This window comes from Equus caballus, chromosome 26 (genome assembly GCF_041296265.1).
Source record: "Equus caballus isolate H_3958 breed thoroughbred chromosome 26, TB-T2T, whole genome shotgun sequence".
Lineage (NCBI taxonomy): Eukaryota > Metazoa > Chordata > Mammalia > Perissodactyla > Equidae > Equus > Equus caballus.
Window position 1 is genome coordinate 47,720,006 of NC_091709.1, and position 16,857 is coordinate 47,736,862.

Genomic DNA, 16,857 nt, shown 5'->3' on the forward strand with positions numbered 1-16,857 from the left:
TTTTCTAAAATTCTTTACTTTGATGTATGGTCTTGAAACTTTTTTGATCACCTACCCATCAGTAAAAGTCATCTGAGCAAATTCCCCCCAAATACATTGATCTATTCAATTGAAAATAGGTACATGACTAACTGTACTAAAACATTAAATACACCATAAAACAGACATGAAAATGAGAAAGAAAGGATGAGGTAAAATGAAATAAACAGTATTTCAAAATATTCATGCACTGTTAAAAACGTTTTGCACTCGACTTAACATTATTACTAATTTAAAATTAATAATTATACTACTATTTAGGGAGGCTGGTGTGAATGAATATGCTGAATTATTTTTAACACCTTGGCTTGGCACATTTTGAAACTGCGATTTCAAGGGTCTTGACTAAGATGGGCTTGTTTCAATACTTGGCTGTCGCAGCTGAAAAGATCATCTCAGAAAAATATGTAAATACAAATTTAAAAAGTGCGTCGTCCTTGCACTTACAAAATCATGAAACTGTTTGTTTCAGTCCATCCATCAGTTATGCAGAAGCTCTTGGTGAGATTCAGCTGGTAAATTTCCTTCTTCCCTGATACCCACCACTGTTCTACAAACTAATTGGAAAGCGTTGTGTTGATGAATTTTTAGCAAATGGGTTCAAAACTCCCTGAGACTTTCTATTTGGAAGACCTTTCTTTAACAGATTAGAAAAAATGTTTCTACATTTTAAAAACCAGCAAATATGAAAGCTGTCATAGGTGCCACGTTTAACAGGTTTTGGCAACAAAGTCACATGACATTAAAAACAGTTCAAATATCGATTTTCAGAGAACATCACCTATTTCTTTTAAAGTGCAGTTGTTTTCTCACTGATTGTTAAAAACTTCACTTTTACTGAGAAGATACAGATTACGTAAGCTGTTTGCTTTTTGTTAAAAATACTTGATAGCAACCAGCTATCAGGCCTGAGCAGACAGCTGATTTTACCTATTTCGCCCTCTGATGTGGCCTGTGAGTAGTTTGCAGAGTTGGCAAAAGTCAGCAACAACATCTTCCTGTCCCTCCTTGGGCTGGTGTTACTAATGTCTTCAGGCTGTGGGGTTGTGCGCACATCTGTGTGCATGTGTGGTGTGTGTGGTATATGTGTGTGTACATACATGATTGTTAGAGTGAAATATCACCTGTAAATCCACATACCTGGGCACAGGTAACATGGAGTGCAGCCCCCTCAGACCTGAGAGATCCCCTCCGATTTCTCTGCCCTACTTGGCCTTTCCTTGTAGAACCAGAAGTCTGGGGGCCAAAGGGTTGTTTCCACCCGGATCGTACACCTCTCCCTCGTAGACCACACTCTGGGTCCCCACATCCCGGAATTCCTAGGAGAGCTTCCAAGGCCTACGTAGGCCCCCTGGGCTGGTGTGGGAGCCAGTGCTGTCAGCCACCACCCACGACTCGGTGTCACTCTTCGTCCTTACAGTGATAGGTCACTGCAGAGAGAAGCTCCAGGGTGTCGCCTGTGCCCCAGGGGTCATTTTGGGGGTCATGTTGTTTCTACTCTACTTCATCTGTCTTTGGCCTTTCCCTTGAATTTTAATTTCTATGACTGTATTTTTTATTTCTGGGGTTTCTGTCCCAGCTAACGCAGGCCCAGGACCGTGTCTCCTAACTGACCTGCGCATTCACCTGTCTCTTCCTTCTTCCTTAAGGACTGCCCCAGAGTCAGCTCCAGGGGAAGGAGCACGGGCTTCACCTTTGGACAGGAGGAGCGCCAAAGGATCGGTGGCCGTCTTTCATCTCCCACACACAGCGTGTCGATAGGTTGAGAACTCTCTAAGCCATTGGGCGGGAGTGCTGGAGGACATGGTAAGGACAAGGGAGGAAATCCCATCCTCAAGTATTTATCAACTTCTATAAGGACAAATCACTCAGTCCTCCAAGGCAGAAGGGATTTGAGGTCACTGGTCTACCTCCACGAGGCTCGTTGGTCCCCCCAAAGTACGGCACCACGTCAGAAACTCAGTGCTGGTCTGCGCTGCTGGCAGGCTAGGCACTCAGCACCGACAGTCACTAGATCAGACTTGATGAGGGGGAGGCCATGCTGTCGGCCCCATGCATAGCTTTCATCCCTTTGCTCAGAGATACTCTGCTCATGGGACCATGGCAAAAGCGGTGGAGCAGCTGAGGACAGAGGCTGCCTGGTATCCACGGGAGTCATCCTGTCCACTTAGCTGTTTGGTGTTTCCTTTGTAGGAGATGCTTTCTGGTGTGTATTAATGTGAAGTGCAAAGATCTGGGCCTGGGCCGTCTTTGCAGGGCCATCCACTCACCTCTTGCCCCCAATTTCTTGTTTCCTCTTTTCTAATCTTGTTCGTTTTAGTTCCTTGATCAACAACCCAAGCCATTTGGGTGGCTTGCCTTGGAGTCTGTGAATATTCTTACCTTATGGCATTTGTCATTCTGTATAAATGGAAGGATTAAGTGTTGTGCTCACAGCTCTTCTGCTAGGATTTCCTGTCACCACCTGTAGGGCCACGTAGAGGGGGTCATGATGTGGCAGTAGTCCATTTCTGGCTAGCACCAACACATTGTGTTGACAAGTCTGTGTTTCAGGCTGGAATTTCCTCCTGTCTCTCATTTTCCGTAGGGAACCCCTATGAGACCATGCGTACAAGAGGAGGAAGAGGCATTGGTGTCGTGGAGGTAGGTGACATGGAGGTCTACACCTGGGACTTGTGCCCTCTGCACCTGCTCAGGCCTGATCCCCAATGTACTATTTCCATCATTTGATAGATTCCTGCTGCCCTCAACCTACTGATGACTCAATGGACCTGATAATACCAAGTTCACATGGGCAGTCTGGTCACGCAGTGCCTGATGTCTCGTAGTCAGTCTATACTAACACCCCAAAGCATGCCGGAAGTTGTTTCTCAAATGGAAGGTAGTTCTTTGCCACAGGTGTGGCCTTGCTTGAGAACTCCAAGGGTCTGCAGTGTGACTCTCATGTCAGGATTTACCAGAAGCTCTGCCACGTCCTTATCTCCATAAGTACTTCCAGAACCATTGACTCTGCTGCTGACACGCAACAAGTGGTTCAACCTCTTGCGTCATAGCCTAGACTTGCCACAGAGCCTTCTTTTGCTCTGGGCCCCACTTGAAACTGATAGCCTTCTGAATCTGCTGCTAAGTGGATTGAAACACTATTTCCAATTGTGCTATATATTGTCTCTAAAATCTGAGCAGTCTGCCAAAACCTGTGCCTCTTTTTTTCTTTCTTTTTCATGAGAGTCATGTGCAACGTAGAACTGGTGCCCACTTCTCAGCTCAAGATCCTTGAAGGCAACAAGTGAGCTGGAGCAGTCAGACCACATGAGGAAGATTGGCCCTGAGTTAACATCTGATGCCAATCCTCCACTTTTTGCTTGAGGAAGATTGGCCCTGAGGTAACATCTGTGCCAATCTTCCTCTATTTTATGTGGGTCACTGCCACAGCGTGGTTTGGTGAGCAGTGTGTAGGTCCGCTCCTGGGATCTGAACCTGCAAACCCTGGGCTGCTGAAGCAGAGTGCGCGAACTTAACCACTATGCCACTGGGCCAGCCCCTGTGCCTCTTTCTTAATGTTAGAAGGTTTAAGGTGTCACAACTTGTCATTTACTTGGAGGACATGCCCCACATCACTGGATCCTAAGATCTCACTCACATAGTAGGCCCCTGGATCTTCACAAGGCTCAGCTCCCATCCTTGGGCACACGCATCTCTTACTCGGGAATCTAGGGTCCTGGCCGCCTCCTGCTCATCAGATCCAGTGAGCATAATGTCGCCAACACAGTCATGAACTGCATAACGACATTTTGGTAAGCGATGGACGGTATCTATGACGGTGGTCCTGTAAGATCAGCACCACGTGGCCCAGGTGTGTAGCAGGCTGTACCGTCTAGGTTGAAGTGCGCTCTGTGATGGTCACACAATGAGGAAATCACCTGACGATGCACTTCTCAGAACGTGTCCCCATCGTCAAGCAATGTGTGACTGCATAGTAGACCGTGACAGTCAAGATTCTTGTAGACCACGTTATGACAGAGGGCAGAAGGTTCATGTAGCTCCTGGGGCAGGACTATGATGTGTGCTGCCGTCCTTGCCAGGTAAAGCAGAAGTGCTTTCGTCCTCCGTGTGGAGGGGGACTGAGGAGAATGTACCTGCCCCCTCAGCAGCTGCTGTCTACATGCAGAGGCTGGGTTGACCCGCCCCAGGGAAGACACCACGTCTGCTACAGCAGCTACAATTGGGGCTTCTTGAGTTCTGGCTATCTGTCCCTATCCTCCCCTTTATGTGCCCTTTGTCACCAAATCAGAGGCTGGTTTGATGGCTGGAGCCAATTAATAATCACATTAAAATGTGTGCTATTGTGGGGTAACTTACTGCAAGTTTTCACTGTGCTTCTTTTCCTTTTTCAAGGAGTAGTGCATTTGGTGGTGGTGGGCAGAGAACTTTTCATATAACTGGTTGCCTGGTGTGTAGAGGTTAGGGTGGGAATGTGGCCCAGGTCCCCTCTGGTCTCGGCAGATGGAGTGCCTGCCACACAGACTGTGTGTGGGGTTGTCTTGGGTGTGCTATTCTGCTTCTCCTTGGCCCATCTCTCCCTGAGTGCTCTTGAGAAGGGCAGCCTTGTCTCCCCTCAATCCTGTCTTTGGTACAAGCTCTTCTCCTGACAGCCTTGGCCTGGAGTCCTCCTGGGGGGCCTCATGGTGATCTCTCCACCCCTCTCCTCTGGCTCTTTCTCTGCTGAGGGAGCTGAGGGCATCCTTTCTCCCAGGATCGCCGCACGATGGTGAGCTTTGGTCCTGCTGGTCTGACTGCTCCAGCTCACTTGTTGCCTTCAAGGATCTTGAGCTGAGAAGTGGGCACCAGTTCTACGTTGCACATCAGGGATGCATGTTACGCTCTCCTGAGAAGTTTCTCGCTGTGCCCCGCATGGGGATGTAGTGTCAGTGTCCACCCTGGGAACCAGGTTCATGTGCCCCCTTCCCAGGCTGCCTCCCTCTGTGAGCAGTTCTCTGGTGCTTCTCTCCCATTGGGAGGAGGGTGGAGAGGTGGGAGGGAAAGCCACTTGCCTCTGATAGATAGTGTCCCCCTGAGGAGGCAGCGCCTCCTAGGACTTCTGCCCACCTCATCCTCTTCCCACATAGACAGGTGGGTGGCCTGGGGGCAGATGTCTGGTTTAGTTTTGGCCACTGCCTCCAAAGTATGCGTGTGTATGCGTGCACGTGTGCGTGTGCTTGCTTGTATGTGTGTGTGCGTGTGTGTGTGTGTGTGTTTGGAGCAGTGCACTTCTTTCCTCAGCTGGGCCTCCACGCCGCCATCAGGCCCACAGTCCCATCAGCAGTGTGTACTGTATATGAAGCACTTTGCACACACAGCTTCAGACCTCTCCTCTCTTCGTCGGACTGCCACCTCCGAGTCCTCCCATGTGGAAATTCACAGCATCAGCAATGGGCCTGCTTGTGTTAGACGAGGTGGCGATTCGTCTAGCACTCAACTTTGCCGTATTCTTGGTGCAGTCAAGCATCTTTCATTTGCATTTTGGGAGGCTCAGCAGCTCTGCGAATCTGTCTGTCCGGTGGCCCAAGGATGCTGGTGGTGGCAGCAATGCTGCCGCTTCATCAGATGTTTGTGGTTTGGGCACGGCTTCTCTCAAGCTCAGCGTGGCGCCGTGGCTGCACTACTGCAGGGTGTCGAGAGACCAGACAGAGGAATAACGATAAAAATAGCATCGCGCGTGTGCGAGACATTTTGTGGTTGTAAAGCCTGCTGGTGTCCAGTAGAAGTCACTGTCTGTTGGCCCTGCTTGGGGCAGTTCACAAGCACCTGGACGTAATGTTCACACCAGCAGAGGGCACATTACCAGCTCCTCTTGGGGCCTTTCAGCCAAAGACAGACAAGGGGGTGGGCCCTGCTGTTCTCTGGGTGTGAGCAGTGGTGTGGGACAGACACAGGGCTGGCCGTGGGGTTGCAGAGGGCTGTGCTGGAGCCGTGGAGCGTGTGATGAAGCAGTCCTCCACCCTGGGCAGGGAGAGGAGGTGACAGGGGAGAGACCACCTGTCTGTGAGTGAGCTGGATCACCAAGCATGGCACAGAGGAGGGATGGACCTCAGGCTAGTCTGCTCGTCAAGCTGCGGGAGGAAGGGAACCCACCCCTTGCAACCTGCCTGCCAGGTGGATCCTTCCGCTGCTCTGATCTGTTCACAGGCCTAGTGTGGGACTCCTGGCTCTTCATCACGGGGGTGCTACCAGCGCAGTGCCCTTGAGACCCTTTGATGCTCTGCCTTTGCTCACGGGTCTGACCTGGGGGTGTCATAGTGTCTGGGCTGGCCTGGTCCGAGGCAGTGGCGGAGGATCGATAACTGGGAGACTGGCTACCTATGTAGAACCCTCTGTCAGCCGGATCAGCTCACAGACTCCCAGTTTGTGATCCCTGCAGAGCAAAGGGAGTATCTCCCTTAATTTGCATTTTAATGGTTTGTTTCTCAACATTTACATTCTTGACTTTGCACCTTAAAACTCTTGTCAGAGCTCTTTCGTGGCAGAAGACTAGACCAATAAAGTAGAAAGGCAGTGCAGTTGCTACAGGATGACATAAGGGGAACTCTAAGAAATTGGGGTCCCAAGAAAGAAGGGCTTGGAAGGCCTGGGCCAGCCTGCCCCTCGCCCTCTCTCTCTCACAAGAGTGTGCTCCTAGACAGTTCTGTGGGTTTGCACACATCTCCACTGATATTCGCTAGAGATTATTTATGTCAACAGAAAAGTTTCATGTGACCTTAATGGAAAAGCAGCCAATGAGTGTGAGTCCGTCTGGGAAGACTGGATATCTGCAGGCACAGCAGGGTGCCCACAGCACGTGCTCGTTCAGCCAGGAGTCAGGGTTCGGGAACTTTGTCTTTCCCTCCCAGGCTCCTCTTGCTGGCCGAGCCCTGGTGTTGAGGGATGGAGGGTGGCCATCTACCCAAACAAAGATAGCAGTTCTCATTTAGAGATTTAGAGCTGAATGGCACTGTTGAAGCACATGGAGAAGGAGTGGAATTTTGGCTGCCGCTTTCACGGTGCAGAAAGTCTTCCTAAGATAAAAGGAAAGTCTGGATATATTGGGTATGTTCCTCTGGTCAGGGCAGCTCGCACAGGGATTGGTTTCCCTGCTTTCCAAGCTTCTTCACTCCATCACTCTGGCTCTCACAGAATCATCTCTGAGCTCAGCAGACCCAGCCACTCCTCCCCCAGGTGGCTTTTGTGAGAGGACAGTAGCACTGGTGCAGGAAAGGAGGGCTGGCTGCCGAGACTATGGGAGACATGAGCAGAAACAGTGGCTCCAGTGGCTCCCTGAGCGCCTAAGGGTGTGGTCCTAGGAAGAGGGCCTTCTGCCTCACTATTTTTTGAAGAGGATTTTAGTGGCAATGCCCCATTCCCTACTAGGTAATCTGTGTCATTGTGCTTTACGCTGAGCTTAAGAGGTGGTTGTGATAATAATGTGAGTTCCTACTGTAGAAGGCCCAGCGTGCGGGCTGAGTTCTGCTGAAGGCCCGCAGATGCCCCAAACCCCACGCCAGACTCAGGTCAAATGCTCCAGATGTGTCCCTGTAGCAGGGAAGGGGGGCTTTGCAACTTGGGGTGCTGGGTGCCATGTGCACCGGCACCTGGATGAGCCCTGCACACCTAGCAGGATTTGACATGATTACCACTGGGGCTGCTCTCTGCCTGTAACTATCTCCCGGCCCTTTTAGCCATCTAATATGGAGCTGAGAAGGCTCCCTGCCCCCACTCCTCCAGATGCAGCAGCCTGTGCCACCCCCTGACTCTGATGGCAGGGATGTGTGTGATAATCAGGAATGCTGAGGGCTATGGACTTCCCAGGGCTTGATCTGACATCAGTCCAAGCAGATGATAATTACGAGGCCCCTGCATCCCCCAACAAGACACCATGGAGTTATTTATAAACACAGGCCCCTGGGTACACTTCTCATGGGAAGGACCACAGTGACAGCAATAGAGAGTGTGGCAAACACACACACACACACACACACACCATGCTAATGGAGGGGCAGCCACGGAACACAGTGTGTGGAGAATTTGAGGTGGGCTGGTCCTGTTTATGGGAGGAACCCAGGCCCGCTCCAGGCCCTGCCCAGCTGCTGGGACCTGGGGGCGGGCCGTGTGGCTCTCAGAGATCTGCTAATATATGATAATACGCCAGCAGACACGGATTGTCTTGTGTGTCAAGGGCGGAGGCATGAGATAAGCTGCTTTTTCCTCCCAGGGTTGGCAGGAACTGGAAATAATTGAAAGTTGTTAGAGTCCAACATGCTGTCCCCAAACACTATCATTACTTTCCTAATGACTAACTGTGTCTTTCAGGGGGTGATGAAGGCAGCTGAGAGGCTGTGGGCTCCTGGAGAGGATGGGGAAGGGGAAGGTGGCAGCCTGTAATCTGGGGCGGGGGGGGGGCAGAGGGGGTTCTGCCTCTGCCCCCGCCCCATGCTCTGGCTTCAGGAGTGGGGTCCCCAGGGTTCCCTCTGGCCCCTCTGCCTGCAGAGTCAAGGTGAGGCTGACAGCCAGGGCCACTTAGTTGGGACGCAGTAAATTCGTGCAACCTCGGTCTCCGGATCCAGTCCTGCGGGCTGTTCTGCCAGCATCCCATCTTGTTCACTTCCTGCATCATGTCCCAGCGTCCTGACCCCTCCAGGCCCCAGGCCGCCCCCTCCCTCTCCCACTGCATGCTCCTCCCTACTTCCACAGCAGTCTGCCCAGAGCCCTTGGTTAACCACATCTTCCTGCTTGGAATGTGACAGGTGCCCCCACACTGCTGGGAAGGGCTCCTCGGCTGCTCCTCTGCAGCCCTCTCCTTTGGAAGGACTCACGACCCAGATGTTGCTTGCATTCTTGCTTCTCCCAACTGCTGCCCTTGCGGTGGATCCCACCCCCAAGCCCTTCTCACCCTCCAGCCAGAGCCTTTCCTTTTTAAAGGTTGTCTCCGAATTATATAAGTGACTTGAAGACAAACAAGCACAGGGCTCTTCCTGACCCAGCCTATGCCCAGGATGACTGCTGTCCTGCATCTGGTGTGGACTGTCCAGATTTTCATCCTGGGTGCTGCCCAGCCTCTCCTGCCTCTGTGTGCCAGTGGGGTCCTTTGTGTACTGTGGTGAGCTGTGGGTACTATGGTCATTTCTAATGCTTCCACGAAAAGAAGAGGTCACAATGGTGACCTTTGAGTGGGTACTTCCAGCGGCCCTACCACCACCTGGTCACTGCTCATGAAGGAGTGGGGTCCACCAAGGAGAGGCCTGCGAATGCCTCCTGCCCGGGAACAGGGACAAATGGTGCCAAGGGCAAAGGAGGGGGGTTGCCAGCCGGGGACAGGGTGGCGCTCCAGGCCCATCTGGCGGCTGGACAACCCCTCCCCTTGCTCGGAGATCTGAGACAGCTCCGTAAGGCTGAGCTCTGTCCTGCAGCTGCGTGGGGAGGGCCTCCGGGGCTCCTGCCTGCCCCGCCTGCCCCGCTGCCCAGTCACTCCCGGGACGTCAAGGCGTGTCTGTCACCTGGCTGGTGTGGGTGGGTGCTGCACGATCCTTGCTAAGAGGCCACAGCGCACACATGAGACACGGGGATTCAGTGCCACGTAAACACAGAAACAAAACAAAAGCAGCACGCAGCCGGGGGAGGGGAGGGAGGGTGGAACGAGGACAATGACACCAAACACCGAGACATCCTCTGTCCCGCGAGGACGGCCCAGGTCTTCAGATGGTCTCGGTCACCGTCCTCGGGCCACCTGCGGATGTCGATGCGCAAGCCCACCCGCGTCCTGGGTCGGCTGGGGCGGGTGGAGGGGCAAGGACGGCGGGACACTTCGGCCGGACACACGGATTCCGCGGCGCGGGAGGGAAGGGGGCCCGTGCAGGGCGGGACAGGTGGGGCCGGGCTCGTTGGGGGGACGTCGGAGCGGGCCCGGGGGACTGCCCGCCTCCCTGACCACTGCAGGACCCGGCCTGCAGGGCTCCGGCCGCAGCCTCCGGGCCGGCCGAGCGCGTCCGAGACGTGCCGGGCGTGGAGCGCGGGAGCCAGGCGGGACGGTCCAGTTCACTCCGCAGACCCCCGCCGGAACCGCCCGGGCCGGGCCCCGCCCCTGCCCCGCCTGTGACTCCGCCCCGCCTCCCGCACTCCAGGCCACGCCCCTCGAGAGCGGCCTGCGTCCTGCCCCACCCCGCCCACTCGTGGCCCCGCCCCAGCCCAGTGACCCACCCCCCTCTCGAGGCCCCGCCCCATTCCATGTGCGGCCCCGCCCACCTTGGGCTCCGCCCACGGCCAGTGACCCGCCCTCCCAAGATCCCGCCTCCTCCCCGTCCCACTAGTCGGTCCCACCTCCATCGGCATTGGCACCGCCCCGCCCCCGCCCCCATGGTGCTAATTGGTTTCTTTTCCGAGAGCTTCCGGAGCTCCGATTGGCCGCAACCGCCCGTTCCACCATTCGATTGGCCCGCCGCACCCGCTTTCTTGGGGCCCTGCCCTCGGGCGGGGGCGGGGCCAGCGGCGGCGGGCGGCGCGGGATTGGCCAGCGGTGTAGAGGGGGCGGGCCCGCGCCGCGCGCAGCGCCTCGGCTGGAGCGCGAGAAGCGGCGACCGCCGCCTCAGTCGCCTCAGACTCGGTCGCCTCAGGCGCCGTCGCCGCCGCCTCGAGCGCCTCAGACTCTGCCGCCGCCGACCCGACCGCCCTGTCCCCGCTCTCCGGCCCCGCCCCGGCCTCCCGCCGGCTGGCCCGGGGCACGCCCTCTGCCGCGGGGCAGGTGAGTGAGGGTCGCGGGCGGGCCGGGGGCGCGGCGGGGTCAGGGACCCGGTGTGGGGTCGGGAGTTGGGGGCCGAGCTGAGGTGGCGGCCGGGCCCGGGGCCGGGGTCAGACACCTGGGCCAGGGGCCCGGTCGGGGTGGGGCTGTCGAGCCGGGGCCGGGCCGGGGTCGGGGTCAGACACTGGAGCCAGGGGACAGGGTCCGGGCCGGGGCGGGGTCGGGGGTCGGGGTCCTGGCGGGGCCCGGGCCGGGGTGGAGGGTCGGGGTCCCGGCGGGGGTCGAGCCTGGGCCGGGGTCGGGGGTCGGGGGCCGGGGGTCGAGCCAGGGCGCCAGCCCGCGGCCGCGCACTTTGCCCGCGCTCCTGGCGGGGACCGCACGTCCGGGCCGCCGGAGCCCGCGCCAGGGGCCGAGGCTGGAAACCCGCCGGCCGGCCGACTTCGGGGGCGGGGTCAGCGGGTCCGGCGTTCCGCCGTGCGGGTTCCCCGGGTCGCGCGCCCAGTCCGCTGACTCGGGCGGGCCCCTGTGTCTCTCGCGACCCTCCTGCCGGCTCTGGAGCCCGCGCGCCGGCCTCCCCCCGCGCCCTCGGCTGCCGGCCGCCCGGCGCCCCGGAACCTGGCTTGGGCGCGGGCCGGTGCGGCGGCCGCCGGCGGCTCGGAGCGCTCGGGCACGCCCTCCGCCGGTCCGGAGACGGCGCGGCGGTGGCGCTGGGCCTGGGCAGACCCGACGGGCGCCGCCGCTGGCCGGCGTGGGGCGCGGCGTGGTCCCCCGCACGTGGACGCCGCAGGCTGTGGAGTTTGTGTAACTCAGCGCTCTCTCCTGGTTCCAGCTCGGCCGCCGGGTCTCGGGAGGGTCCGAGGGCAGGGTCCGCGGGACCGCGGCGCGGCTGGCGCGGTGGTGCCGGCGGGTGGTGATGCTGGGCGCGAACGTAGCCCCCGGTGTCACTAACGCTCGGAGGTGGGAGCGCAGCTCCACGAGCGTTCCTTAGGCGTTTGTGAACGTCGGCTAGGGTTGAGAAGAAGCGGCCTTTCCCCTGCGCTCCGGAGGGGCCGAGGCGCTGGGTGTGTCTGCGACAGTCCCGGGAGGCCCTTGACCAGTGTGCCCTCCAAGGCTGGGCCCCGCGGCTCGGGTTCGACAGTTTCCCTGCCGGGCCTGTAGCCGGTTCCGGGGTCAAAGGCGGAGTCGTTCCTGGCTTTGCGGAAATCGCAGGCTTTGCTGTGAAAGTGGCCACCGAAGCAGGTTTTGGTAGATGCGAGTTGCGCAGCCCTTTGGTGAAGAAGGCTGGTCCTCTGGGCCGTAGCGAAGAAAAGGGCTGCTCGCGTGTAGGAGCCGCCCGGCCTGAGCCCCGGGGTGAGCGTGGCGGCTGGGGGCGGCTCCGACGGCCGGGCCTCGCGACTGCTGTCCGTGGTGCTGAGCGCGGCGGCTGGGGGCGGCTCCGACGGCCGGGCCTCGCGCCTGCTGTCCGTGGTGCTGAGCGCGGCTCCTGGGGGCGGCTCCGACGGCCGCGCCTCGCGCCTGCTGTCCGTGGTGCTGAGCGCGGCGGCTCTGTTTGCTCTTTCGTCTGACTTCCTTTCCAGCGTGACACTGGCTTTTGGAGTATGTTTAAAACGAATTTCAGAACTCATTCTATTAAAAGAAGAGTTGAACAGGGGAGTTCTGTTGAACTTGAATGGAATTTGGTTTCCTTTTAAAAACTAAAGCCATGTTGTTGTCTCCTTTTTTAAAGTGGATGCTTGTACCAAACCAACATTCCCTTTCCTTTGCTTAGTCTCCTTCTCCCCAGGTGGGAATTTTCTTGCTAGAGTATGGACATCAAGTTACAAACCACTGAAATTAAATAAGACCCTGTTTTGTAACAACCACACTCTAAAAAAGTGTACTCTCTATTATAATACATGCACGTATGCGTGCATAGAGGCAATTTGTTTTTCCCTAAACAGGGTGGATTGTAGTCCCCCGCCTCAACCCCGTCACTAGCAGGGAGCTTCCCAGCCTGCCTGGAGAGGGCCTGGAGCTCTCCGCGTGTGTGGTGGGCTGTTGGGCAATTGCCAGGCTTTCCTGCTGGGTTGGAGCAACATCTACTCTTCTGTAATTTTGAGGACATCTTTGTAAATCATTTTAGAGAAATCCTTCATTTCTCCTGAGGTTAATTTTGTCTGTTCCTTTAGAATTGCCCCACAGATTAGCAATAAAAAATAATAGGTGTCACTTGTGGTGCAGAGATTCTTCCACAGGATAGTAAATTGTGCATTAAACTAAACAGTGGATTGTTGAGGGGTTTTGTTATGAGCATCTGAATTAGTTCTTTGGCCCCATTGGCAGCCATACACTTAGCCGAGGTTACTCTTTGACATCTCTTTTGTTGAGGGAAACCCAGAGCAGCTTCCTTTTCCTTCCTCCAAGCTTCAGAAATGCTCTCGGAGTGTCTGTTCTTTGCCAGGCCCTGTGCTCTGACCTGGGAACCCCAAGGAGAATGAAACAGAGTTCCTATCATTGAAGGACTCACCACTTATGACTGAGAAAAGGACATGAAAACAGATGCTTACATGGGGCCACACTAAGTGCTGGAATTGGGATACACAGAAAGCCAGTTTGGTGGGCTGAGGAGGGGTGATTCATTTAGGCTGGCCATCAGAGAAGGCTACAGAGAGGAGGTGGCCTTTGAGCTGAGACCTGGAGGATGAGCTGTAATTGTTTGAGCAAAGATAGGTATAAATCGATTAGAAAAAGATGAGGTCGGTGTAACTGTAGAACAGAGTGTGTGGTGGTTCAGAGGCTAGAGGTTTGGGGGGGCATTGTGAAAGGGTTGGGACTCTGCTAGAGGTGGGGGGAGAGTTGTGGAGAGATTGTGTGGTAGGCAGAATAATGGCCTCCCAAAGCTGTCCACATCTGTTCCTGTGAATGTGTTATGTTACATCGCAAAGAGGATTTAAGGTAGTAGATGAAATAAAGGTTGATTTTATCAGGTGATTTTAAAATAAGGAGATTATCTTGTATTACCTGGGTGAGCCTAAAGTCCTTAATCACAAGGGTCCTTAAATGAGGAGGGAGGCAGAAGGGTCGGTGTCAGAGTGAAATGAAATGAGGAAGACTCTACTAGTCATTGCTGGCTTTGACGGTGAGCCAAGGAATGAGGGCAGCATCTAGAAGCTGGAAGAGGCAAGCAAATGGACTTTCCCTAGAGCCTCCAGAAAGGAACACAGCCCTGCTGACACCTTTATTCTCACTCAGTGAGACCTGTGTCGGACTTATGACCTCCAGAACTGTAAGATAATTGATTTGTGTTGTGTTAAGCCACTGAACTTATGGAAATTTGTTAGAGCAGCCACAGGAAACTGATAAAGTTAGGACTCTGCTCTAGGAATTTTTCGCTGATGAAATTTAAGGAGGAAATAACATGATCAGATTGGCTGTAGAGGATAAAATAATCCAGCTGCTGTCTGGGTGTGGTTGCCCCAGGAAAGCATGGTTCTGATCCCCAGTTTCACTTCCTGGCAAGACTGGCATCTGATATTGCCTTACTTGGCCTGAGTCCCACTTGACGTCTTCCTCCCAGCAGCCTGCTAGTTCTCCATGCCTGCTAGGTCTCCACGCCTGCTAACTGCCATGTCCCACTGGCCCACCTTTTCTCTGTGCTGGGCACTCAGGAGAGAGTAGACCAGGCACACATCTGCAGTGGGATTGGTGGGTCATAGTGTAGGCCCAGTTCCAATCTCAGAGCTGTTGTCAAGGTATTTTCTAAAGATTTGTTTATTCACATCCTCGCTATTCCTTTGTATCTTCAGACGTTTTCATTGTTGTCAGTTGAGTAGATATGAAATATATCACTGTTTTAATTTGCATTTCCTTGATTACCAGTGAGTTTGAGGATTTTTTAATCCATTTATTGACCACTTGGGTTTCCTCTTCTATAAATTGTATTCTTATATTGTTTGTCCATTTATTGCCTGGGTTGTCCTTTTTAGAACGTTTTAGAAGTTCTTTATATATTCTGGATTCTATTTGTGTCCTGTTTTTTATCCTTTTAAAAATGTTGTTTTGATGAACAGATGTTTAATTTTAATGTAGTCAAATTTATCCATCTTTCCCTCATGGTTTGTAGTTATTGAGTCTTATTTAAGATCTTTTGTTACCCCAAGGTCGTAAGATGCCCCTCTCTTTAAAACAAATTTGAACGTTTGCTTTTTATATTCTACTTTGAACTTATTTTTGTGTGAGGTGTGAGGTAGAGATAGCATTTTAGAATCTTTCCAAATGCATAACCGGTTGTACCAGTACCGTCGATTGAGTGCCATGCTTTCTCTGGTGATCTGCAATGCTGCCTTTGAGACTTACCAGATTCCACAGATGTGCAGATCTGCTTCTCATTCCTCCATGTAAATAATGATAATTTCATTTCTTCCTGCCCAGTCCTTAAATCATTTATTTAATTTTTTGTCGAATTTCCTTTGTTTGGACCACTAGACGGAGTTGCATAGGAATTGTGATAAGGCGTTCCTAGTATTGTTTTTCTCTTTAAAGGCAATACTTTTAAAGCCTTAAATATGAAGTTTGTTATTTTTTCTTGTAAATTCCTTTTATTAGGTTAAGGATGATCTCATCTACTAATAGTTTGATAAAAGATTTTTAAAAATCATTAATAGATTTTGAATTTTATCAAATGGTTTTCTTTACTTATTTAGATGATTTTATGTTTTTTCTTTTTTAAACTGTGACTGAGATGAAATATTTTAATCTTTTAATTTTAAACCATCATTGATTTCTTGGGATAGACTGTGCTTTGTTGTAATGTACTACATTTAATAATTATTATTGGATCCAATATGGTAGTATTTCATTTATGATTTTGGTACATATTTTCATAAGAAGTATTAATTGATAATAATTTTTTCTTGCATTGCCCTTATTCAGATTTGGTATCAAGGTGATACTTCATCATCTCTGTAATAGTTTCTGAAAGGGAGGGATTTTTCTTACTTGGAAGTTTGGCAAAATTGCTTCTTAAATGTTCTGGATCTGGACCCTTTTAGAACATTGAGACTCTTGCATCAGCAATTAATCGCTTTAGAAGGGTCATTCCTCCATTCTCCTCACATTTCATTGGCTTGAAGGAGTCATTCCAGTCACACCTAGTTTCAAGTGGGACAGGGAGGTAGAGTCCTCCACTTCCCAGAAGTTTGGGACAACTGAATACCGGTAAATATTAGTAACATTTACCACATTATGGAGGCTAATTGATGTCTGCTACAGAGCTGACCAAAACTCAAACTGTGTTCCTTTCTAGGTCTTGTTTGTAGGTTTTGCAAGTGTGTTGGTCATCACGGGACCAATTAGAATGTAAAGCTAGACATCATGTTGGTTTGTGTTTCTAGTGAACAAACCATTCTACTTACTCTCTCCAGAACCCACCTTGGGAATTCCTGCCTCTCTACCTTTCCTTATTGCAGAGGAAAAGTCTTCCTCTTTCATTCCTTCCCGCTGATCTAAATCTTAACCATCCTTTGAGGCTGGCACAGGTCCCACCTCCCTGTTGAAATTCTCTGCGTTAACGCTGACCCATGGTGAATTCTCCCTTCACTTCTTACAGTACCATCCTATCTCAGCACTGCAGAGAGCTGGGTTCAGTTTTGTTTACGGGTGGTTGGTTGATCAGAAGAGTCTTCAGATCCAAGTGTAAGCCTCCCTCCTTTGTCTAGGCTCTGCACTGGGAGGCTAGATATGGACAGACTGCATGAAAGTGGCCCCGCCATGATCCCTATCTCCTAGTATTCGTTCCCATGTATAAGGCCCTTCCACTGAAGTGGGACCTGTGACTTGCTTCTAACCAATTGAATATGGCAAAAGTGATGGGACGTCACTTCCGTGATTATGTTACATTGTATACAATTCCATCTTGCTAGAAACTTGTTTAGAGACTCTCTTTGCTGGCTTGAGTAACTGGCTATGTTGGGGAAGCCTACATGGCAAGACTGCTGGTGGCCTACAGCGACAGCCAGTAGGTAGCAGGGGCCCTCAGTCCTACAGCAAGGAAACTACTTCTGCCAATAACCTGA

General features: G+C 52.9%; 1 protein-coding gene across 47 annotated transcripts in view; it reads left to right on the forward strand.

Annotated features, from left to right (window-relative positions):
* The first annotated feature begins 10,528 nt into the window (after window positions 1–10,528).
* Window positions 10,529–16,857, forward strand: part of PCBP3 (poly(rC) binding protein 3) — a 281,196-nt gene continuing 274,867 nt past the window's right edge. For 8 of the 47 annotated variants that reach the window (XR_011433038.1, XR_011433040.1, XR_011433042.1 and 5 more), the window contains exon 1: window positions 10,554–10,807. The gene's annotated coding sequence lies outside the window, so the exon portion shown is untranslated. Of the gene's footprint in view, window positions 10,808–16,857 lie in introns of all 47 variants that reach the window. The other 39 variants (XR_011433045.1, XM_070252624.1, XM_070252629.1 and 36 more) reach the window with 19 other exon arrangements.